We start from the raw sequence: 25,390 nt of genomic DNA, 5'->3' as shown, positions 1-25,390 counted from the left end.
GTGGGAACTAGAAAAAGTGACAAATTTGAATTTTCCTTAGAGAGATGACTCTGCCGAGACTCACTAGAGCTTTTATTTGCCCCCCTTGAACATGAAGTTTGGAATGTAAAATTGTCTGGGAAACTACAGAGGAAGGGGAGTGAAGAATAGATTAGTAACTGAAGTGGGTTTGTAAATGCAGCCTCTACTTTGGGATTCTTTTTTGTTACATGCCACACATTCCTCTGATTTCTATCTGGCTTGGTGGTGGGTCTTTCTCTGGGCTGTGTGAAGCTCGGGGTGTTTCTTGTTTTAAAGCCGGAGTTGTCTTGTCACAGCTGGGGTGTTTTCTGTTTCATCTTGGGGCTTTTTTTTCTTTTCCTGAATGAGTGTCCTTTGTGTAACCCCAGTAATTCAGAAATCTTACAGTCATAGGCACTGCCCTGTCATGTGACTTAGGTACAAGGTACTGGCTGTGATTGGTCAGCTGCTAATTGTTAGGTCCCTATAAGAAGTCCTGTGTCAGTTGACTGTCCAGTCTGACTGCTCTCCAGCTTGCTGCTCAACAAGGTGTGTGTTGGGGGGGGTGTCTGACCAGTGGTTCCAGCTGCATGTGGTTGATGACCAACAATGGTTTTCTTGGGCTCTGCACACCATTGTAAGACATGCATACTGTTAGTGGCTGACTTGATCAAACTGGCTTCCTGAACCGGTAACTGTCACTTTAATGCAGCTTACTGATTAAACGCAGAAAAATGCAGTTGAAAATCATTGCCAGGAATTTGGTGTGGACTCACTCCCCATTTCCCCCTTTTCTTGCTCTAATTTGTTTTGTCACAGGAATGAAAACGCAGATAATTGTTTTGGAAAACTTGGTTGGTAAAAGTGCCTCGTGTGATTGTGGAACAAAGACAGATCTAATCAGATTTATCAAGCTGCAAAGAGGGAGTTTTAGCAAATGAACGGAAGCAGCTACATTCTGTCACCAGGAAACACTGCTTTATCCAGAACTGGTAAGTGAAAAGTGGCATTGCTCCCTAATAGATATCATATGGTTTGTGTGGGAATTGCAAAATTGTTCACAGACCCCCTAACAACTGTGTGGAAGAGGGAAGGCATAAACTTTGAGCCCCAGTCTGCACATAAAGGCTGTGATGAAGGCAGGTAATTAAGAAAATTGAGAGTGGTGATAGCAGTTTAGCAGAATCTGGCTAATTCAAGTAGCGCTTGCTTTTTAAACTTTGTTTCCCCCTTTTTTTGGTGGGGGAAAGCGGAGCATGAAATCCAAACTGTTTGATCAAGTTGGAGTGTGTGGTATTAACTTTTCATGGTTATGGATTTGCATTTAGTCTGAACAGCATATATGAACTTGAAAAAAGGCTTTCAGAATTAAGCCCACTTGTTTTCTTTGCCTCCCTCTATTTTAGGCTGTCAAGTATTTATTTAATTGGAACTTTACAAAACGAAAGTTGAAGTACTGCATCAGAAGTCAAATCGACAACTTCTCCCGAGGGTATAAGAACAGAAGAGGATGGTAATAGCTGTTTCTTCCCTTTTTCTTTTCTTTTTAATATTGGTGTCATAGCATTTAAGATTGTTCTAGTGATTACATGATGAAGCAAAAGGTTGGTTATTATATATGGTCCATTATATAGTATGAGATTGTGATGAGCAATACTTAATGGTTTCGTGTGCATGTGTCTGCCAGCCTTGCCTGTCTAAAACCTGAATTTTAGTTTTCTAATCTTGAATCTCTCATGTTTATGGTTTCCAGAAAAAATTCAGTAAAGCCTAGAATACTTGCACTTACATAATAATCTTGCTCATGAACTATAAAAATGCAATTTTTTAAATTAAGCATAAATGCCTGATTTATTGAGTTAAGTTTAAGAAAGATTGTATGCAAGAGGTTAAACAGAATAAAAAAGAATAGTGGATGCCTACATATTTTTTCTTTTAAAGTTTCTTATTAGTCAATAGCAGTAAGCATGTGATATCTACTTAAAGAATTAAATGGGAAAAGAATACCTTGTCTTTAACTGGTAGCAATTGTGTATGCAATGTGGGCTAGTTCCATTTATGACTGTGAGTATATGATGAAAATTTATTAACAGAATTATGTTTTGGATTACACAGGATGTATTAGTATTGTTTTCTTTTTGAAGTACCTTAGACTAAACTCCAGGTTAAATTTATATTTCTGAGTTTTGATTCCTGTTCCACTGCTTAGAAAATCTCCAGTGGTTACCTTAAAAAAGACAATCTAAAAGAGGATGGTGATAATTGGAGTTTCTCCCTGTTGGTGATAAAGGGATGGAAGTTCAAAGTGGTACCTCCCCCTCCAAAATAAAGCATGTGAATTGAGAGGCTTTAGTCTTAAGGACAGAAAACTGATGATGAAGTCTGGAGGTCTTTCTGGATCATTTGCACCCTCCTGCTAGCATGTGTGTATGCACTTACTCCATTATTTTCAGCTTTGTATTGCCTGTAAATAATTCGGTGAAACATGGTGATTTAACAGTAGGGCTAAAATACTTCCATGCTTGATGGAAAAAGAGCCTTGTTCTCAAATTTTACATTTCTCTCCTGCCTTTAGAAGCCATTGTATCAAGTGATAGAAATGTATTAGAAGTAGGTTGGAACAGTAAATGTTAGAAAATATATCCCAGAAGAATTATTTGAGAACCCCGTGCTTTCAATTCTATTTGCCACTCTTCTGTTTTTAATTTATTATTTTTTATATATATCTAAAATAAATGACATACCATTGCCCTGAATCCCCCCTGGGGGGATCACTGCATGTATTAGCATTTTTGTATACTCTATAAAAAGCTAGTAATGGCATGCATATGTTTTCTTTGTCTTTGCAAACAATTTCTCTAAGAGTATTTGATAATTGCATGTTCAGGAACACTTTTCCTTTGGGCTTATTTTCTTCCTTTTTTTTGGTGTGGTATACAGCTTTGTCCAATTAAATTGTTCTTCATGGGTGTGTGTGTGTGTGTGTGTGTGTGTGTGTGTGTGTGTGTACATACTGGATTTAAAGGAAAGCAAGTGACTGTTCAGGCCCAGATAAGGCTCACGGTGTTGTTCCTATGACAACTGAGTGGTTGGGTGTTGAAATGTAGCTTTAACTTCTCCCATTTGGAAATGTCATTCAGACCTCCCACTACAGTCTCACCGAGTAGGAGGATAATGAGAAGGGGAAAAAAACTCATGAAACAATATAAGTATCTCCCTTCCTTTCATGTTCTCCTGACTTTGCATTTGTGTACTGGCTCACCATGGGAAGAGTGGCAAACATAGATCTTGAACAGAGCAATACTTTAATATAATATAAAAATCAATGGAAAGCAGTCAGAAAAGATGGAAAATAAATAATCCCATATGGGGGTAATAAAGGTAGGAAAAGTTAGCTTCCCTGGGTTTGTGCAAATCCTTTGACTGACCAGCAGTGAGAACATCTTGAACCAGTTATTGTATAGCTAGCTCTTCAAGAGTTTGCAAATGTTTCCTTCATTTGCAACGTAGAGAAAATTCCTTTGGTAGCAACAGGATGGTTTTCCCACTTCGGCATAACATTTATTCCTCTCCCTTAGGCTGGATACAGAGGGTTCTGTGTTCTTGCAAGGCACATGTTTTTAAGTCATTCTCTTGTCATTCAATTGCCCTTTTTTGGCATGTGAAAAAAAGGTGGTGCTATTAAAACAGTGATGAAACATCTTACATTAAGAAATTACTTCAAAAAATCTTTAAAAGATTGTTTGAGACTTGTTATTAGAAATGGATTGGTGGACTGGGATCTGTAAAATGTTGTATTATAGTGGAAGGATTGTTTAGACTACTAGGTGGCATTGATTAATTTTGCAGTTGAGGACTTTCCATGTCTGAAGGGCTTCCTATTTTTTTCCCCTAAATAGTTTTGACTTATTTGTTTTGTCACCATCACCTTTCGAAGTTAGCAATGAAAAAAATATTAGTGCATTTTGCCTCTTCTGAACATAAAAGGGGGACAGTCTGAAAACAAATACCAAAAATAAGTTTATTTAACAAACTGGTAGCATAGTCTGACCTGAACTGAAGTTAAGACTGAAAGTCTGTATATTTGACCACAGAACTGATGGGATCTAATTCTGTGATTGATGGGGTTTGAGGACCTTCATTCATTTAGTACATATATGCCAGGCATGGTTTCAAATTTGTTTGACACATAGTAGGTACGCAGTAACTATAAATGTAACTGTAAACGTCAAAATGAAATTTTCTACATGCATTAACATTTTCAGCTGCTAAAAAAATATCTCCCTTTTGACTTGGATAATCCATGTACAGGGAGCTAAAGTAAATTGCCCAAAATCACAAAGGAAGGAAGGAAAGAGTGGAGCCATATTTTGAAAGCCTTCAGTTTTGGCTGCAGTCAGCTCTTAATGAGTCTGATTCAGATAAGAAAGGGAGGCACTGGAACCCCTGACTGAGTACGAAGGGTGTTTCAGCTGCTTCCTTTATTTCTGGGCACCTTTTGCCTGGTGTCATCAGAAGCTGATTATCTCACCACTGTGGTCATTACCAGATAGATACCTGAGAGGGAATTGGGCCTTCCAGGGATTTGACCTCCGTCCATAAATCAGGCTGACTTTTTGAAACTTGAAAAATTATGACAGAGGAAGTAACTATTTTCTTAACCCCAGGGAAATTTTCTCGTGTAGTGTGAAGGCATTGTGTAAGCCCTTCCCCAGCAGGAAGTTTAAGGGTGTCAAGGAGAAGTAGGAGTGAATGACTGTTCCCATTGAAGTTGTGCTGAGTACTGAAAATGCTTTTGAGGAATCAGGCACCTATGGAAATAGCCTACATGTTTGAATGTATAGAAGGATATTTTTCATCATAGTTCTTAGTAAAGTATAGAAGGGGTCTCTACAGCCTCTGTGTACTTCTAGGGCTTAAAATAACTGTTCTAAACTGTTGGCAACCTCCTATACTCTGATTTTCTTCCCTATCCTCATGCTTGTTTTCTTTTTAGAACTTCTCTCCTTCTAACATTGTATATGCTACTTTTTATGGTTAAACAGTACTAATATCAATATCTTCAAACAAATTCAAAGATTCTAAATGTATTTCTTTGACATGTCTCCAAACTCATTCCCTCCTACCAACTTCAGACTGCTATAAATTATGAAGTGTTGCCTATGGGAGTTTTCTTTCAATTAATTGTTTTTATATTCTTAATCATGAAAACTTACTTAACCTTTTCTGATCATACAGTCAGAACTTAGAAAATATAGAGAATATATGATAGCGAGGAAACTGGGTCAGATTTGAATTCAATTACTGGTTATATTTGGAAATTTTGAAATTAAAGATAATTTCGTGTTTTAATTGACATCAGCGAAATTCTAAATCACTTAAGGAGAAAGGAAAAAAGGTCCGTTTTTATGAACCACCTTCCATTTAGATGGAACTGGAAACTGTTTTAGAACATGTATTTAAACTAAAACATCTGAAGCCCACAGATAATACTTACCTTGAAATATATGATTGTAGTCTTGCACATTTACTAGCTTTAGTTTAAATCCTCAACTGTAACCTGTTATCTGTCACTGTTATAATTACTGTAATTCATTCCCAAGTACTTAGACTAATCTGAAACAAAGCATAACACACATACGATATTGACTGCAAACTATGGTTATATAAATATATCATTATAGTTGATTTCCTTTTTTATTTTTTAATGGAACCAATTAGATTGACATAAAAGTTGTATGTAAGATGCTTTAGTAAGTCAGTGTAATGATTGAGTCATAGGTTTCTTTTTTTTTGCCAGTCCTGGGCTTGAGCTCAGGGTCTGAGCACTGTTCTTGGACTTTCTCAAGGCTGGACCTCTACTACTTGAGCCTCAGCACCACTTCTGGCTTTTTTTCTATGTATGTGGTACTGAGGAATCAAACCTGGGTCTTCCTGCGTGCTAGGCAAGCACTCTACCACTAGGCCAAACTCCCGGCCAAGTCATTGGTTTCTTTAACTGTAGTAAACTAGATAAGTATTTTTGCTTCAATTCTCTTTTAAGCAGTGAAAAAATGATGACTTGCTTTAAAAAAAAAGTTTAAGTAGTTTTCTGAGATACAGATGGAATCATTGATTCTGAAAAGCAAGCAAAAATTTTACTTAAATGAATTCTCCTTTTCTGCATGGAAGCTTTTAGTTGCCTTGAATTCGCTTGTTCTGCTTGAAAGCACACTGTCACTTGAGTTAACCTGCTATCTCTTTTCGGTGACACTGGGGTTTTAAATCAGGGCATCATGCATGTTAGCCTATTGCTGTATCACTTTATCCACACTTCCAGGCCAGTGTTTTGCTATTTCTTCCTTGAGAACTTCGCTGCTTCTCCTGACTTTGAACCATAATCTCTTTTCAGCTTCCTTGGTAGCTAGGATTTCAAGCATGAGTCACTAGTTCCCAAACTGCCTTTCTTTAAAAGAGATGAGGGCTGAGGCATGACTTAAGCAATAGATTACTTTGCTCAACTAGCAAGTAATAAGATACCAAAAAGAGGAGAGACTCTGTAGGTATAAGGCCAGAAGCAGTGCAAACTAAGGTGTAAGATGTATAGAGCCTTTTTTTTTCCTTTGTAGCAATACCTTTATTTGTAGCCAGATGCCAGTAGCTCAAATCTGTAATCTGAGATCTAGAGGGCTGAGTTGTATATCTGGCAGAAAAGGCTTCAGAGACTCCATCTCCAAACTAACAACAAAAAGCTGAACTGGAAGCATGGGCTCAAGTGATAGCTCAGTAGACTGAGATTCCAATTCTGGTAATGCTTCACCCACCTTGGAAAAGTATTTGAGAAACAAAATGAAGATGTACAAGTCTCATACATTTTATTAGCTATGCTGTTCAAATTACCTGGTCTCTCAACCTCTACACCTTTACCGGTGAGTATGAAGTCCACAGCAGTAGTTCCCACAGCCACATCTCATCCATTGAACTTGTGCTTGCAGTGCACTTTACCCATTGTTAGTTGAGTGAGCAAATTCTTTTGTTTCTCTGAGCCCCTTAGTGAGAAGCATCAGAAGTAGGTCCTAGAGGAATTGTGCAAGATTGCGCATGTAATGCTCATATTGAAGAACCTACATGAGTGGCATTTTAAAAATACTGTGTTCCCTTCCCAAATCCTTTCAGTTTGGTAACCAGGCCTGTGTGTACGTGCTATGTTATATGAACTTTGGATATCTTATTAAACAAAGCAACCATTAGGGTGGCAGCCATTTCCTGCCCTCAGATTGATGCTGTTGTAATGGCACTAAACTCCACCAACCTGTTCAATCTTCATGGCAGCCTGATGGCACAGTTACCGAGCTCCTTTTACAGATGAGGACATCAAGGCACACAGGCAAATAGACTTAGGGACACTGTTCCTTTGTGGAAACCATCTAATCCAGCTAGGTTGTGGCCAGTTCAGGTGGTAACTACTTAGGGCAGAAAAGCAGAGTGAGAATGGATTGAACCAGAAAGTTTTGGTGGTTGCTCATTTCTGTCCCAAAGTGTCTTATCTTGCAGATCTGACACTCTCATTATTGAAATACAGAACTGACTTTCTCTCCTTATTTCACATATCAATGGAAGTTGTCTTAGTCATTTGTGTTTTATGAGTTCTAATTTAGGCCACTGAAGGCCAAGCGGGAAATTCCTTGTGTTCAGTTAATCACATATGCTCTGAAAAATCTACTCATGTGATTTCCCCTATTTCTTTTCCTCTAATGATTTCACTTGAAAGTGGGGGAAAAGTACATGAACATTTAGACGTTGGTGATGCACTTGATCAGCATTTGTGGAGTTTTTTGTCTGTGGGATAGAAATAATGTATAGAAAGGTTAAATGAAAAATCTGTATTTACTAATATTTTCTTCCAAATGAATAGTTTTATCTAGGTTGTAGGTACTTTCTATAGGGGCAAGGCTAATAATAAGTAAAGAATTAGAAGAAGGCATCTTAGGCACATAAAACTTTCTGTTTAGAGGACTTTATTTTCAAACTATGGGAAAGGGGTCTCTATCAGCGCTGCCTCTTATTTCAAATATAGGTTAACAATTAGAAGTCATAGGCAGGCTAAACTGGCCCATAGACCTAAAGTGCTTGGAAATCTCTTTAAAAGTTTCCTTGATTTTAGATTGAGTCCACCACTAGGTGGTCATAGTAATTAATCTTACCCTTTGTTCCTTCATTTATTTAGTTTTTTTTCCCATTCAGATTTTCCATATGATCATTCAAGACGTTCAAAAAGAAAAAAGAAGGGTCAAGTTGAGATTCTGCTGGGAGGTAAGACGTAGCCATTAATTCACTCATTTTCTGTTCATTTTACCTTAGTAACTGTGCCATTTACTTGATCGTTTGCCATTGTTAAGGCAATACTCACTTCACAGATTGACTAAAGTCTTTAAGCATCTTCCTCTGGAAACCAGGCTCCTTCTATCATCTTATGGCTTCAACAGAAAAGGCAGTTTAAAGGCCATCTTTTACTTGGAAATGTGAAATGTGTGTTGCTAGTAGGCAGATAAGGGGCCTGTGATAGAAAATGCTAGCCTGAATTTAAAATTAAACAAGCCAGATAGTCTCTACACTAAAAGTCCTTCACCTCGGTGCCTTTTCTGTGTGTGAGATCAAATAAGGGCCAGTTGGGCTAGGTTAGGTTGATAAATGGTCATGAATGGTCAGTTTTGTCTTTCTTCCCATTGTGTTTGACATTCTTTGTCTTAATAAAAAAAAAAAACCTTAGGGCTGGGAGTTTGGCCTAGTGGTTAAAGTGCTTGCCTAGCATGAGCGAAGACCCGGGTTCGATTCCTTGGTACCACATATATACAAAAAAGCTGGAAGTGGTGCTGAGGCTCAAGTGGTAGAGCTCTATCCTTGAGAAAGGCCAAGGACAGTGCTCAGGCCCTGAGCTCAAGCCCAGGACTGGCAAAAAACAAAAAACAAAAACCTTATTTTCTGATGGCAAGTAGGTTATAGAGAAGCTGTTTCTTTTCTCAATTAGGTTTATGCAATAAGATATTCATCTTATGAGTTCATTGCTAGTAAGAGGCTCTAGCTCCTGATAGTAAAAGTATGTTTTGTATGAGGGGTATATAATTGCTGTTATCTGGGAGTTTGCAGGTTAAGAGACATCTAGCACATACACATTTCATTATCTCAACATCTGGAGCATGTGGCCAGACCTGACGACATATAGCTTAGCAGAATCTTGGTATCTCTTTCTAGGTCTTGTCTGGGTTTATCTATTTTTTCCCCACCAAGCCTGCCTTTCTACTAGTGAGTGATGTTTTGGGGTTAGCCCTCATATCCTCCTAAGTTGGGGACCCACCTGCAGAAAAGAGGCTGTGTCATTTATAGTTTAGTTCAACTGGACCAGATTTCCTCCCTGACTATGGCTGAAACTGACTGACTGAATCAGTTTCACTTGTGGGGAAGAGAAATGGAGTAGTATAGTGTGGAGAAGGGTAGAGTTTGCCCTGACCCAGGAACTCTTGTAAAATAAGTTTCAGAGGGAACTGATCCCTGACCTCTTAGATGAACTGCATTTGGAATTGAAAACTATAGTATTTTGAGCCAATATGTGTCTGTTTTAAGCTGGATGTCAGTCCTTGGCTCTTCCTGGGATCCTGGATATATTCTGTTCCTGCTTAAGTTCTGGGATACAAGGGCAGGCTATGACTTACTTACTGAGTGTCCCCCTGCCCTCGATGTCAGGACAAGAAATTCAGTAAACACGTTTGAAGGCACCATCTTTTTGTCATATATTTTTATTGTAATTAATAGAAGGGTTGTATTGTATCCACCAGATGGAAGGTGCATTACTTCACAAGCATTGATACCCTTTCTCATGTTTTGGTCCCCATTTCCCTGCCCCCCACCCCCTGAAGGCACCATCTTAAGTAAGTCTATATATGTCTACTTCTATATGCAATAGCTTTCTTCTTGCCTTGAGGGCTTACATGTTTGTTTTCTCATTAGTGTATTCTCGTTAGTTCTTCCTTCCAAGGTGAATTTCACACTTGGTCTCTTAGAGCTTGAACCATTTTGTTCCCTGCACACACACACACACACACACACACACACACACACACACACCCCTGGGGATTTCCCTCCTTGTCACCCTCCATAGAAATGGAGATAACTTGCTGCTTATGTTCGGAAACCTTGCTATTTCTGCCTTTGACTCGAGTCTCTTCTGAAATGATTGTGGTGGCTAGCCAGACCCTGCAACATGAGTCAGTTCCTGCAGTTCAGTTACAAGTTCTCAAAAACTATTTCAGAATGTGGATGTGGTCAGCAGAGTCATTTTCCAGGCATCTAAAAGGAAACCCACATCAACTGAAACAATTGAATTGGGAACCCATGGTGCTATACAACAGAACCAGGCCTGCTTTTCCTCAAAGCATAGGCTCCATGGTTTCCCTCATTTGTAATAATTAGTACACATCTAGGACTCTCCTAGCAGAGGATTACAATAGCTCAAAACCTAGGTACATAAAGGTCATACAGGATGACTGTAAATGAAAGGAACTCCACTATATGGAAACAAGAGCTTTATCTTGTATGATTGTTGTTCTTAATGTACCATGTTATTTCTGTTCTCTTTTGTTGCCCTTATAGTTAATCTCATATTGCATATACGCTTATTTGTTTATGTGAAATAGGGTAGGGAAGGGGAAAAACAAGATGATTGGGGGTTGAGGGGCAAAAACATGAGAAGGGGTATCACTATGCGAGAAGTAATGCCTAATACCTGATAGGTGTAATTGTAACACTTCTATATACATTAACCCGACAGTAAAATTAAGAAAAAATCAGAGCCAGGAAGCTGATCTCCAATCCAGCCTCCTTTACAGATTGCAGAGGGGAATTGGGTTGTACTGCTACTATTTGCACACACAACAACAGGATAGAAGGTTTGACCTTCATCACTTTTCAACATGGGCCCACATTTGACAAAAGAAAGTATTTGTGTAAAATGGAATACGTGGGACTAGAGACTGAAGTATAATTAGTGGGATGTGTGTGTAATGTGGTGGAGGGACAGCGATTTAATCCAATGAGAAATAACTAAGGTGATTTGATGCCACAAAAGCAAGTGGGTAAAAGATTCTGAACCTGTGTAGTTAGTTTTAGCAGTAATACTAATTGAAATAATTAGATCTCTTGTCAAGCTTTCAATGCACGTCAAGTTTGTGGTAGCAAGAATATCTTAATCCAGTAGGTTTTAGAAATAAGCTTGGGAATTTTAGCCTATTGAGCGCCATGTGAAATGTTATGTAAATGTTTTGATTGAGTTGGTAGTTAAAAGCAACAAAATTTGGAGCCAGGAGCATAGCCTAGTGGTAGAGTGCTCGCCTAGCACGCATGAAGCCCTGGGTTGGACTCCTCACATGCACTACATGGTACCACATGCGAGGAAAAGGGCGGAAGTGGTACTGTGGCTCAAATGGTAGAGTGTTAGCCTTGAGAAAGCCCAAGGACAGTGCCCAGGCCCTGAGTTGTTAAAGACCCAGGACTGGCAAAAAATGAAAAATTTTAAATGGCTGCAGAACCTGAATTGATAATTGCTTTACCAAAGAGAATGGAGGGGCCCATGCTTAGTCATTAGGGTACAATATAAAACTCCAACTGCTGGAATTGGTAAAATTCAAAAGTATTGATTGAGCATGTAGAGAATGCTCAGTGTTCCAAATATTTTGGAAGACAAATTGGTAGTTTCTTACGGTGCTCAATATAGATTTTACTTATGACTCAGAATGTAAGTTTAGGATTCCATTTACCTAGGAAATGGGGTGGATGAAAGATGAGAAAGCAAAGTTGAAATAGAATATACTGTAAACAATACTTTTAAAAGAAGTGTATTCTAGCTTGATGGGGCCAGTTGCCTACCTGGATTTATAAGCATTTGCACACCATTCATATAGTACCATTTTAACAATCCCATTGTGATGAGGCTGTGACATTGTAAGGTGGTCTCAAATAGTAAACCACAAATCTCAGAATATCCATCCACCTTTGGACTGTACCATTATTAGAGAAATAAATCTCTTCGTTTGCAGCGTGCATAAAATTTGGTGTGTGTATTTAATTTTTCCATGTCCATTGAGGTTTGTTTGGCAAATAAAAATGGTGCATATTTATGGGGTACTTTGATATCATGGTTATGTGCATTGTGAAGTGATTACTACAGTGAAGCTCAAAGCACACATCACCTAACACAGTTTTCAGCTGATGGTCTACTAGACAAGTTCCAAGTGTGTAATGTCGAATAGCTTATTGCATAAACCTAATTGTGAACCTCTCCATGATTCTTTTATCATTCAGTCCGTATCATTCTCATTTCTCTGACAAACAAGCTGAGACCTGAAACGCGAAGCTTTGGGTGTAGGGAAAAAGGTCACCCTGTTCCCTAATAGTCTATGCTGCTTCCCCAAATTTATGCTATTATTTGGCAAAGATTCCTAGATTGAACTATTCGTGTGAATACCATCTTTTTGCATATAAAGTATTTGAGGCAATGCTTTATCTCTGTAAGTTTTCCCATCTGTAAATGGATAGGAGCACAGCTACTAACTTCCACAGGTTCTCAGAGTCAGAAGTCCATGGAAACTGGACACCCCCATCCGATTTTGCTGGTTGTTGTATGTGTGGTTACTTACATTGAACCTGGATTTGTGATGGGCATGGTATCGAGTGCATGGCTGTGGAGATCCAAGAGAGGTTTGTGCAGCTCTCCATTCCATTAGCTGCCCTGTGACATTCTTTGAAGTTGCACCATACGTGAAATCCAGTTCACTAGATTATTTTAAATCCTTTTTTAAGGTGGTATTATATAATCGATAGTTGGTTCCAAGTGACTACAAAACAGAGTTAAAGCCACAATCTCACTGGGGTGTCTTAGCCTAGAAGATTGGCCCATGCCTGCCACCCCCTCCAGTCTTTCCTTGTGATTAAGAACACATCTGTTCTCCATGGATTTGTCACTCCAGTGACCCTCTCTTCACCATCTGTCTTCCTTTTTTGCCTTCATGATTTGGAGGCACCTGCCTCCACGGAATTCTTTTCTCTCTTTTGCCACTTCAGCTTCACTCCAGTGTGTATGTGTAACCTGCCAGGAGACTATATAGGACTTCGGTGGTCTGTAGGACAACACTTAATGTGTTTTCAGAGTGTAGGAAAAGACTTTGGTGGTCAGGAAGTCTTAAGAAGTTTGAGTTGAACACCATCAAATAAGTTTCTTTCCTGCGGGATTTCTCACAGCCTTTTGATATTTGCAGTGGATCTTTTAAAGAGGAGCATATGGTTAGGCATCTCTCAGCTTTAATAGATTCAAAGAACTCTTTTTATGCATCATCTTCTGGTTGAATGCTCTACAGAAACATACTTTGGGAATTGCCGTTTTGTAACTTGTTTGATGTGTTGGTAAAATGACAATTTTCCTAAAAGCTTTCTGTCTTCTCCCACTGGTGTGGCTAAAACAAAACATGACTTGTTTTCTTGCCTGGATCTCGAGAGTGCTTGTTTGTTATTCATAGTTTCAAATGTTATTCGGGTATACTTGATCCTTAGAAAAATTGAGGCTATTGAGCACATGTCAAGACTGTCTGAAGGTAGAGGTCAGTCCAGGAAAACCCTGTTTTTGTTTTCTTTTGAGCAAACCTCATAATCTTGCCCTTTTTAAGTATCTAATTTTTATACCACTAAATCTGTGGTCTACACTTGCTTTCATGGGGGCATCCAAGGAAGAGAATGGTTATGTACATAACAGCTATTTCCTGTTTATAGGGATTATATTTCCTATTAATGAGCTAAGCTATATCAGTTTTATTCCATACCAGCTGGGAATGGGGAGCAGGAAAATGGGGTTAGGAACATTGAGCCACCAGATCACATTGTTGGCCTAGATGATCTTGAATACATCATGGCTTGTCCTGGCTCATACCTGTTGAATAAGTAAACATCCTTTAGACTACTTGTTCAAGGTAGGCTCAGGTACAACTCATTACAACTTGAATGGTGTCCTTCATTTTTTAGCTCCCTGTACCCTGACACTTCATGAGGGTTTTTACTGTCCTCTCTCTCCCGCTTGCTCTTCTTTTTTTCTTATGGGGGGAGATGCCTGGAATAGAGTCCATGGCTTTGCACTTTACACTAAACTGTTTCCCCAGCCCTGTATTCTGTTGCGCGCGCGCGTGTGTGTGTGTGTGTGTGTGTGTGTGTGTGTGTGCGTGCGCGCGAGTGCGCAAGCGTGCATGTGCATTCACATGCGTGTACACACTGGTCCTGGAGCTTGAACTTGGGGGTGGGGACTAAGCACTGTTCTTGACTTTTTTGCACCCACTTAAGCCACAATTCCACTTCTAGCTTTCTTGGTGGATTATTGGAGATTAAAAAAATCCCCTGGATTTTCCTAACCCATCTGGCTTCAAATCACAACTCTCAGATCTCAGCTTCCTGAACAGCTAGGAGTACAGGCTTGAGCCACCTGTGCCTGGTCTGTATTTCTTTTTGTGACTGATAATTTAAAATTTCAGGGTAGACCTCTCTTGACCTCTTTCTCTTCCTGTAGAAAGAGGAACAAGATTGTCCTTCCTACCATGGACTACACACACACACACACACACACACACACACACACACACAGAGCAATTTTGTTTGTTATTTCCTCTTTTAGCCTAGCAATAGGGTTGGCCACTACAGCTCCCCTACTCCCTGAACAGGAAGAAGAAAAGCTTCCTCATCTCTTGCCTTTGCCCAGGTCTGTGCATAATATTACCTTTCTTGGCGACAGCACTCCTCTTTTTCATTCAACCTTCTGTTTTGGTTTTCCTTCTGATAAACAACCTTGTCTTCTATGTAGATGACAATAGAGAGACACCCAAGAATGTTTTGTGTTACCCAGTGGACTGCTGGTAGTTCATGTCTATAAACCTAGATACATAAGGCCATATAGTATGATGCTAAATGAAAGGACCTCCAGGATATAGAAACAAAAGCCATCTAATGAGTGATTGTTGTCCTTAATGTACTATGTTATCTCTCACCTCTTTTGCTGTCCCTTGGCTATCTCATATTGTTACAGTATTTCACCTTGTCATCTGATATATTGTATATATGCTTATTTGGTTATTTGAAATAGAATAGGGAAAGGGGGAAAACAAGATGAGGAGTGGGGGTGGGGGAAGGGAAATGGGGACCAAGACATGAGAAAGGGTATCAATATTTGCTTAGTAATGCACCTTCTATCTGATGAATGTAATGTAACCCTTCTATGAATTACAATAAAAAAATATATGAAAATAAAAGCTCAGGGATAGTGCCTAAGCCCTGAGTTTAAGCCTTGTGGAACAGCTCTCTGTCTGTCTCTCTCTCTCTCTCTGTCTGACTCTGTCTCTGTCTCTGTCTCTCTCTCTCTGTCTCTCTCTCTCTCTCTGTCTCTCTCTCTGTCTCTCTCTCTCTGTCTCTCTCTCTGTCTCTCTCTGTCTCTCTGTCTCTCTCTCTGTCTCTCTCTCTCTCTCTCTCTCTCTCTCTCTCTCTCTCTCTCTCTCTCTCTCTCTCTCTCTCTCTCCTTCTCCCTCTCTCTCCCTCTCTCTCTTACCAGAGTGCCCAGATATTCTGGCTGGGTATTTGGCTCCCTTCTGTTTACACTTTTCTGTGACTGACATCTCTTGTCCTTGCTGTGTGTCCTTACTATATGTGATGGCCCTTCATCTTTATTATCTCTCTATCTTTTTATGTAAAAAACTGACCACTAAACATCTCCAGCTGTAAGATGAGGTCTTAATGCTTTGATATTTTCCACTCTGTGCTTTGTTGGATTCTTAATAGTGAGTCATGTTTTAATTGGATTGATGGTGTCTCTCTACATGCTTGTTTGACTCTGGAGAACTGACCACACACAGTCGAGCCCTCCACTGTCAGTGCAGGCACAAATCGGGATCCTCCACTAAATGAAGGAGAGACAAAGGGCAAGCACTCTGTTGTCAAGATTTGGCATAGCCATTGTTTTGTCTTCAACTATTTTCCATCAAAGTAACTTTTTATTTCCTCACTGAGAGCTGCAAACAGGTGCACTCTCTCAAGTACTCTAGGCAGATTATCTTGATTATAGATTAGAGACTTTTGCTGGGTTTTTTTGCCTTTTCTAATTTTTTTAAAAAATGTTTGCAGCCATAAATTATTTTTATTACTATCTTTAAGTAGTTGCACAAAGGAGTTGCCATTTGACAAAGCAGTGTGTGAATACAATATATCTTTTTATTTTTTTATTTTTTATTTTTTTTTGCATTTTTTATTGTAATTAGTAAAAGGGTTACATGATATTTGCCAGATAGAAAGTGCATTAATTCACATACATTGATACCCTTTCACATGTCTTGGTACCCATTTCCCTCCCCCCCCACACCCTCTGAATACAATATATCTTGATCAATGTTGCTCCTTTCAATGTTTTTACCCATCTTCCCTTGTTAATCCTCTTCCCTCTTAATTGTGTAGGATATACTTTGTACTAGAACTTTTTAATGAATTTTCCTCCTTAACTTTTTTTTTTCATTCTTTTAGTTGTTGTTATTGTTGTTGAGGGCGCTGTGACTTGAATTCAAAGACTTGAATTCTCACTTGTCTTTTTCCCTCAGAGCTGGTGGCTGGTGTTATCTTTTGTGCCACTCCTCTACTTCTGAGTTTTTTTCATTGTACTCAGATTTTTAGCTTGCAAGTAGCTAGGATTATAGGCATGATCCACCTGAGTATGGCTCCTTTTCCTTTTTTTTAAATCTACTTTTCCCTTCATTTAACATATAGAGTCTAAATTAATTTTTGCCCGTTTATTTCTTATTACTGGGTAGGACCTACATTTCCCTTTTTCTGAATGTCACCTCGGATATCAGATAGAATCTGTACATGACATGTATGTTTAAATTTTCACCATATTTAAGTCATTGGTATTAGTCCTTTCAAGTTACCTGTTATTTTGTCTTCCCATCTGTCCTGTGATGGGGAGTGTTGTATAGCGGCCACCTAATTTAGGTTAATGACACACAGCTATCAACTCCTATTTACTGGTACACGGTATGTTTCAGCTTCTGATAGACTTCTGTAGTTTTTGGAAGAGACACTGTGATTATAATACAGGTCCACTCAGTAAAAGGAGATACATGTTTCTGGCCGGGAGTTTGGCCTTGTGGTAGAGTGCTTATCTAGCATGCACGAAGATCAAGATTTGATTCCTAGGTACCACATACATAGAAAAAGCCAGAAGTGGTCCTGGGCTCAAGTGGTAGTGTGTTAGCTTTGAGAAAGCCCAAGAATAGTGCTCAGGCTCTGAGCTCAAGCCCAATACTGCCTCCCCTCAAAAGGATTCATGTATACAAGTTCCTTTTCTCCTGTACTTCCCTGTTTAGTTATCTCACCAGAGTAGGAGGTGATTAGAACCTTCCTGAGCCCAACTTCGTGGTTATGTACAAACATTCACTCTCTAAGACATTACTCTTACCAGCCCTCATAATTTACAAACAATCGCATCCCATAATCACTCACTAATTGTATTGCAAGGTATAAAGCCAAGATGGTGGACGTGAGAGTGTATGCCTGTAATCCTATCACTCAGAAGGCTAAGTAGGTTAGACAGTTCAAGGACAGCCTGAGTTACATAGTAAGACTCAAAAAAATCCCCAAAACCAAGAAACACTTCGAGTTTTTCTGAAATAAGGCGTATTCTCCCAATTTTTTTTTGCTGTTTGCTTATTTTCTCAGAGCGTGTATTAGTAGACATGCCCTGCATTTGATAGTCTGTTGACTCAGATTACTAGTAGTTGACAAATATTTACTGAAAGATTGCTTTGCTATAAGGCACTCTGCTGGTATATGGGGAATCTCAAAAGAGTAAGACGAGATTCTTAACCTCAAAGAGTCCACATTTTCATGGGCAAACACAGTTCTAAACAAATAATGGAAGAGCAGTGTGCCTTGTTCCTGTGGCCAAGACGAAAACTGAGTGGCTTGGGAACCAGCCCTGAGTAGCATGCAGCTCATTTTTAACTTGGGGAAAAGCCCCATTAGCATCTCAGAACTGAGACATTGACTGGGCCAACGCAGGGCCTGGAGGAGGAGCAGAGCAGGCAGCATGCAGAGGCCCCCTTTCTGAATTCTATACCAAGAGAAGCCTATCTTGCAAAAGCGGAGTGTTAGTGAATATTGAATTGTAAATGAAGTTTATAATGTGTTGATGTCTTCAGAAACCAACAGCAAGGCTTAGCAATGAGAATAACTCCAGTGATAGCAGGGAAAGGCAGTAGGTTAATTGTGATTCCTGGAAGTCTCCAGAGTCTCAAGTTATGAATTTTTAGAGGAAATGACTTTTCCATTGTTTACAGAAACAATCACTTGATATTCTTGTTTTCTTATCATTAATGGAATGAAAATTAATTAATTTTTTAGTGACAAGAATTCTTCACTATATTACACACTACAGCATTATAGAAAATATTATAGAGAATGCCTTAGGGATTTTTTTCCACATAGGGATAGTGGGTTTAGGGTGATATCATTTTTCTCTAGCATGTTTTCAGTGAGGAAAACAAGTCATGTTTTCATCTAGTGATCATTTAAAAAAATTATTTTGGTTGAGAAAGACTCAAGACATGTTAACTAAATGCTAATTTATTGTTTCCAAAAAACTAGTCTGAGTCTGTCTTTATAGGCGGTGAGTGGTTTCACCCTTAGAAGCTTGTTTTTGGATCTTGTGCCAACCCAGTTTCTTCCCAGGCCTGTTCTGACTAGATTTAGTTGGGAGGGAACATCTTTAAAAGCGTCTTGAAAACAGGAACATCCCTGATAATGTTCACCTCAATCTTGAAGTTGACTTACAGTGGAATTTACTAAATAGAGTGATGTGAAGATCAAGTGACCCAATCAGGTGGTATAAATGTTTGTGGTCAATATGGTCACAGGATCTCAGGTATGCGCGAGTTGGACAGGCTGCAGCCACGTGCCTGGCCATGGTGATATCCTGGCTCAAGTGCTCTAACGTAAGGCAGAAGGAATTGAGGTTAACAGGAATGTACTTTAGATACCTGTATTTAAAAGCTGCTTTCTCCTCTAACATAATTTCAGCCCCATGGCACAACGTGTATACATGAGTGCATGTCTTTTCCTGGTCTGTACTGAAGATTTAATTAGATTTTTTGTTTTGTTCTTAACTGTGTGGGACACAGTTTTCTCCAAAACAGCTTTGGATTAAAGTACAAAGAGTATATTTTTAATGTGGACTGTTTGTTGAGTTTGGATATACCCAAACACTTGTGATGCTAACACCATGCATGTGCCCATTGCTTGACCAGGTCGTCCTGTGTCCTTTGTGGGTTGTTTTATTTTGTTAAAAACACAACATCAGGGGCCAGGAGCATGGCCTAGTGGTAGAGTGCTTGCCTACCACGCACAAAGCCCTGAGTTCGATTCCTCGGTACCACATACACAGAAAAAAAAAGAAGTGGTGCTGTGGCTCAAGTGGTAGAGTGCTGGCCTTGAGAAAGACCAAGGACAGTGCCCAGTCCCTGAATTCTAGCCCAGGACTGGCAAAAAAAAAAAAACACCACAACATCGATGGAAGGGGTGACACTGATCAAGGTGCATTGTACTCATAATTTAATACGTTGAATAAAACCCCCTATGGATAACTGCTTAAAATTATTAAAAGATTTTGTTCCCTTTTTAAGAATTACTTCATTAGAATAGTGGATGGCCTTTTGCCTTTTCCAAGTCCATTAGTATGTTTCTGCATTCACTATGTTCTTCTTTAGTTAATAAATGGCAGGTGATACATATGTGAAATGTCATGCGTGCAGGTTAAGGAGATGTGGAACCAAACTTTATAGGATTATTGGAAATTATGGAGTTGGAAATCATTTGGTAGTTTGGAAAGAAATAAGTTCTTGGGGCCGGGAGTTTGGCCTAGTGATTAAAGTGCTTACCTAGCATGAATGAAGACCCGGGTTTGATTCCTCGGTACCACATATAGAAAAAAGCTGGAAGTGGTGCTGAGGCTCAAGTGGTAGAGCTCTAGCCTTGAGGAAGTCCAAGGACAGTGCTCAGGCCCTGAGCTCAAGCCCAGGACTGGCAAAAAAAAAAAGAAAGAAGTTCTTTTATTTTGAGCTGTAAAAAAAAAATCCTTTGGACAGTTTTGACTTAACAAAGTTAGCCGTCTAGCTGTGTAGGGGAAGTCTTCCACTTAATTATGTGCACATATTGTCAGTCCTTGGGGTCAAAATTACTTTGCAGAAGGACTGGTTTCTGAAGTCAGATAGGCTTTTTTGGAAGCAAAATAGGATCGTTAGGTAATCCCTTCAAAAACAGTGGTTAATTCTACCCTCCCTTCGGTTAAATGAGCCACCGGATGGCCTTTCTTTCATTTCTAGAGGAACTTTGGGAACTTGGCTTTAAAAAAGAAATCAGTGGGCTTCTTTATTCTCGGTTCGGTGTATGGCTCATCCTTTTCTAAGTGGGGAACATGAGCTCTTCAGGTTTGGGGTAACTTCAAGGAATGGGCTTCATCCCAGTTCTAAGCAAGCTTTCTGACAGCAGGTGGCAGACTTAACTTTTAATCAATCCCTTTTAGCTCTCTTTTCCTGCCACCTGCAATAAATGATCTTTGACCAGAATGGATGTAGGGTTTTGGTTGTTTGTACTTATTTCTTTGTCCTATGGATAGGAATCAGGCAGTGGGATACAGTTCTTTCTCCCACACTAGAGCCTTATTAGTAGATAGTAGAATTATATAGCTCAACTTTCTTGTTTCATTTTGATTTTATTGACTTATATGGAAACTGTTAATGGTTAATATTCCATGTTAGTATATATTTCATTGTCTGTTTTACTAAACTTAAAGAATTTTTACTGATTGGTTAGTGGTGAACACTAATAGTATCATTCAGTGAAATTTGACTTGCAGTTTTTTTGAATAATCATATACTTTTTCTTTAATTGAAATGAATAAGACTAGTACTGAAGTCATTCTACCTCCAACGCTTGCAGTTTTTATGGTTGTATTATCGAGACCGTAGTGATTTCAGTTCTTTAAATTCATTAAGATTTGGAGAAGGGGGCAATTTGGAGAATAAAAATGCCACTTTCTAATCTAAAGATGATCTAAGATTTATAAAATACAATCCTTTGGATTTGAGGCCTTGATATAACAGTCAAATTATGCAGTAGTTTATGTAATGTATATGTATGTCTTCGATGATTGCTTTATTTTACATTGAGTCAAAGATTAAGTCAAACCTGGACTAGCCTTTCTCCCACTTAATTATGTATGCTCTAGTTTGTACATGATGCTAAAATATATACTTCCTGGAAAAATTGATATAAACTGTTAAAAGGAAAGAAAAACAAGCAGTCAAACAAGAAAACCCTACTTTGTTGGAAGAACCATTCTAGTGAGTTACTGTAAATACACAAATGGGTTTGTACTTCTTGAAATTAAGCTTCTGTGATTGAATAGTTAAATCATTTCTTGAGTAATGTGTATGTTGAGAAGTCCCAGAAAGCTACTTATCTTTGCTTTTGGAAAACAAATTTGTTTTTGTTTGCTTGCTTTGTGCTGGTACTGGGTCTTGGCCCTCAGGGCCTGGGTGCTATTCCTTTTTCATTCTACGCTGAAGCTCTACCACTTGAGTCATAATCCTACTTGTAGCTTTTTGGTGCTTAATTGGAAATGGGAGTCACATGGACTTGTTGGGTGGCTTTGAACCATGATCTTCAATTCACAGCTTCCTGAGTAGCTAGGACTGCAGGCATAATTCACCCAGCTCAAACACATTTCTAAAAAGCTATTTCTCTTGTTAATAGGTATTTTGTTCTATGCTTTACCTGCATGTTTTAAGTCCTCACTAAAGCATTTTTAGATGCTTTCTAAGAAGAAAGTTGCATAATCATGTACATTTGAGAATAATGCTGTTAAGTAGACACTTTCATTAGTATGGCCAGGATGATCATATGCATTATTGACTTGTCTATGACTGGAGTCGAGACATTTTCTTGCTTTCATGCCTTGGTGCCTTTTATTCTAATGGTATCTTTTCCTTTTCCAAGTGTGTATGTGATTCTCCTCTTACTCCTTCAGGCTGTCAGGCCTGAGAAATGATAACATGACTTTAGTTTGTAATTATGAAATGATGATGTTGCTCTATGAAATAAATGAATATGCATATCTGCTAGCAGTATTTTTTCTCTCCCACTTTCATATTAATTCTTAGATGTTTTCCCAAGTTCAGTGTAGCATCTCCAGTGCCTAGAATAAAACAAAGAAAAGAAATTCTGTAAATACTTCTTTTGAGTAGATAAATGACTTGAGTGGATCAGTGGGGAGGCAACCATTCCAGTTACTTATTTTATTATATAGGTCTTGAATTATGGTAGAAAAGCTTGGAGCGGACATACTGGCTGGTGAGCCAGTGCTTTGAATATTTTGTAAGATACCTTTTCTGGTGTTTACTTGGATGTTTTAGACATTTAGCAGAAATAGCTATATCATCTTCAGTTTGTACCAAGGCACAATAATTGACCTGTGTGAATTTAAAGTTTTACCCAAGTTAAAGCGTCATAAAGGAAGAAAAATGTTTCCCAGCCATAGTAAAATGGTGGATAGGTTTTGCTTGCTGTTTTTGTTCCATGGGTATTCATATTTTATTGCAAAATATCTCAAATGAGTTGTAAATGTTCTCACGAGGAATTGTGTATATTCTTGAGGTCATCTTTTTTTAACACCTGAGAGACTATCTGGCATTTCAACCGGTATCACTCAAAAGATACTTGTTTTTTATAAGCATGAGGCACCAGTGAGTTTTTTGAGTATGTAAATAATTTAGAAGTTGTATGAAAGTATAGTCATGGTGTTATTGTCAAAACATCTATTCGTATTCCAAAGATAATATGCAGCAGGAATCTTGTGAAATTGTTTCCAGAATTGAAATCTTTTCTTTCCCTCTACAGGGTCCCTCTCAGGAAGGATACAAATCATTCAGCTGTCAAAGGTGTAGGTGTCCTCAATGGCTCAGTAGCCAGTGTAGATCCTGTTTTTGGTAATCAGCAGCTACATCTGGCTACTGGGTCTCTGGTGGCATCTTCTAGTTTCTGTTATGGCATCTTCCGCAAGGTTGTTGGATTGGACATTTTGAAATAGTGAACATACACACACAGTTTTGATGTGTTAACATCCATTACTATGTGGGATTTGGGAACTGGGAGCATGTTGGAAAACATATGGTCTGGTTATTCTATGTCCAGGAAAGGTATCATTTGCTATTTTATTTACCCGTCTAATTTTTATGTAATTTGATACCCCTCTACTCACCAAATCAACTGTCCATAATCCATGCATATGTACATACAACTCTGGAGTTGGATTTTTAAAATTAATTATTACTTTTCTATTATCTGTAAGTAGTTGTATAAAATGATTTCAATTCAGCATACCAACCCATGAGTACAATGTATCTTCATCAGTGCCACCCTTCCCATTGTTCCTCTGGACTTTTCATCTGGTATTTTGAAAGTTACATTCTGATTAAATGAAGACAACTTGATTCAGTCATGTGAAGAAATGGTACTCGAAACAGTTGAATCCTAGAAATTCTGATATCTTGTGCAGTGGTCAACACCAAAATCAGATAATGGTGGAAACAATTTTCAGGCCAAAACATCCAGGTTTGGAGGCATGAACCTGGCATACAATGTAGATTTCTGTGTTAATTAAGCAACAGCTACATTGTCTGCTGGGTTTCAGGCTACCTGGAATCATTTCTCCATTGGCTGTCTCATCAGTGTTGCTTCTGTAATATTTCTGAATAACTATTTTCCAGGAACCATCAATGGAATTTCTCATTGGATGCAGTACAGGAGAAGGAGTCTATGAAAGCTGACCATCTTAGCAAAGAATAGGTTCATTATGATTTCACTCCAAATGTGAAATGTCATCCTTCATCCTTCCAGCTTCAGCTCTCAAAGACATTTTTACCTACATTATTACTAACTGATACTTGATTTCTGTTTGTAATCATCAGGAAGTGTGGCACTCATGGGCTTATAATCACTTCTCTAATTCTTCTACATTTTAGTTTCTGAACCCCCCCACACACAAAAAAAAACCCTGTTCACTGTTGCTTTCTTCCTTAGCATCACCCCTATAGCTTTTATAAATGAATCTCTGTCTCAGCAGAATCTGACTCTGACTCTGCCCCAACATCACTCCACCATTTTTACATGGAAGACAACTCTGGACTTCAGGCACATTGGATCACCTACCACTGTAAATCTCTGACACTGGAAGAAGAGCAGCTAAGACACTGTTTTGCAGTATAAAAGGAAGAAGAGAGTAGAAATAGCTTTTGGAGAAACACAAGTTTCATGTTGGAAAGCACAAGTCTTCCAATCTAATTTTTAATGAGTTTTAAATGTAATTTTGTTTTTATTATGCTGTTGTACATGGGGGAGTTACCATTTCATAGATCATATAATGATTGCATTTATTTTTCTGGACAATGTTCCTACTCCTTCCTTTGGTTTTCCCAAGTTTTCCATCCCTGCCTACAATTTACAGTTTATGTACAACATAGCTTTTTTTTTAACCAACTTAAACAGACATTTTTGTAGAACCCAGCAGTCAGTAAAACAGGAAATAAATATTTTACACAATTTGTTAATGATTGATTATATGAAGTGGAGTTTTCCTTTTCAGTTAATATGAATTGAAACATTGAAGGTAGAAAAATGAATAAACAATACAAAGGTCCATGTTTATGTCTAATAGTTTGTAGTGGTATAATGTGTTTTTTTTCACCCCTTTAGTAAAAATAAAGCTAATGACTTTTAGAGTTTTGAAACGACTGTGGTCTGTTTTGTGTGTTATTCAATTATTTAAGGCACAGTGTTTCCATTCACTACCATGTGGGTGATATTCTTTATATCCTCTTGCCTATCATTAAACAAGGAACAGTTGATATTGTCAGGTGTAAAAGTATTCTAGTTTCCCCTCAAGTCTGATGTACTGATATTGGAATAAGTAATAAGAAATGTACATTTAGACTTTATCCCTAGTTCCTGACTGTCCCTAAAATCCTTGTTTTCCACATGGGAATATTTAAAACCTTAGAATCTCTGGTGCAATGAGTTAGTCCTTTGTATACTATTATGTGTGGTGAGAGACTCCTGTTGAGCCTCAAACCTGGGAATAGAAAGACCAAAGTTACCAGGGATGGATCCCATAGCCTCAAATCAGTCTACCACTGCATCTTGTCAATCATGCTTTGGGTCCAGCTGTGCTACTGTAACAAAGTGCCAGCGACTTACTAGTTTTTAAGGAACATTAATTTATTTCCTCAATTTT

At 38.6% G+C, this 25,390-nt stretch overlaps 1 long non-coding RNA gene across 2 annotated transcripts in view; it reads left to right on the top strand.

Annotated features, from left to right (window-relative positions):
- The window catches only part of LOC150040640 (uncharacterized), a 51,950-nt gene extending 27,114 nt beyond the window's left edge, over positions 1-24,836 (top strand). The window contains exons 2-5 of one of the 2 annotated variants that reach the window (XR_016533750.1): positions 820-992; positions 1,407-1,513; positions 8,224-8,292; positions 23,868-24,836. This is a non-coding gene — a long non-coding RNA (uncharacterized LOC150040640). Of the gene's footprint in view, positions 1-819; positions 993-1,406; positions 1,514-8,223; positions 8,293-22,998; positions 23,281-23,867 lie in introns of those variants that run through there. The other variant, XR_016533749.1, reaches the window with a different exon arrangement.
- Positions 24,837-25,390: the final 554 nt, after the last annotated feature.

This window comes from Megascapheus bottae, chromosome X (assembly GCF_031878675.1).
Source record: "Megascapheus bottae isolate mThoBot1 chromosome X, mThoBot2.hap1, whole genome shotgun sequence".
Classification (NCBI taxonomy): domain Eukaryota; kingdom Metazoa; phylum Chordata; class Mammalia; order Rodentia; family Geomyidae; genus Megascapheus; species Megascapheus bottae.
The sequence above is the reverse complement of the archived record's forward strand: the minus strand, read 5'-3'. Positions and strand labels throughout refer to the sequence as shown.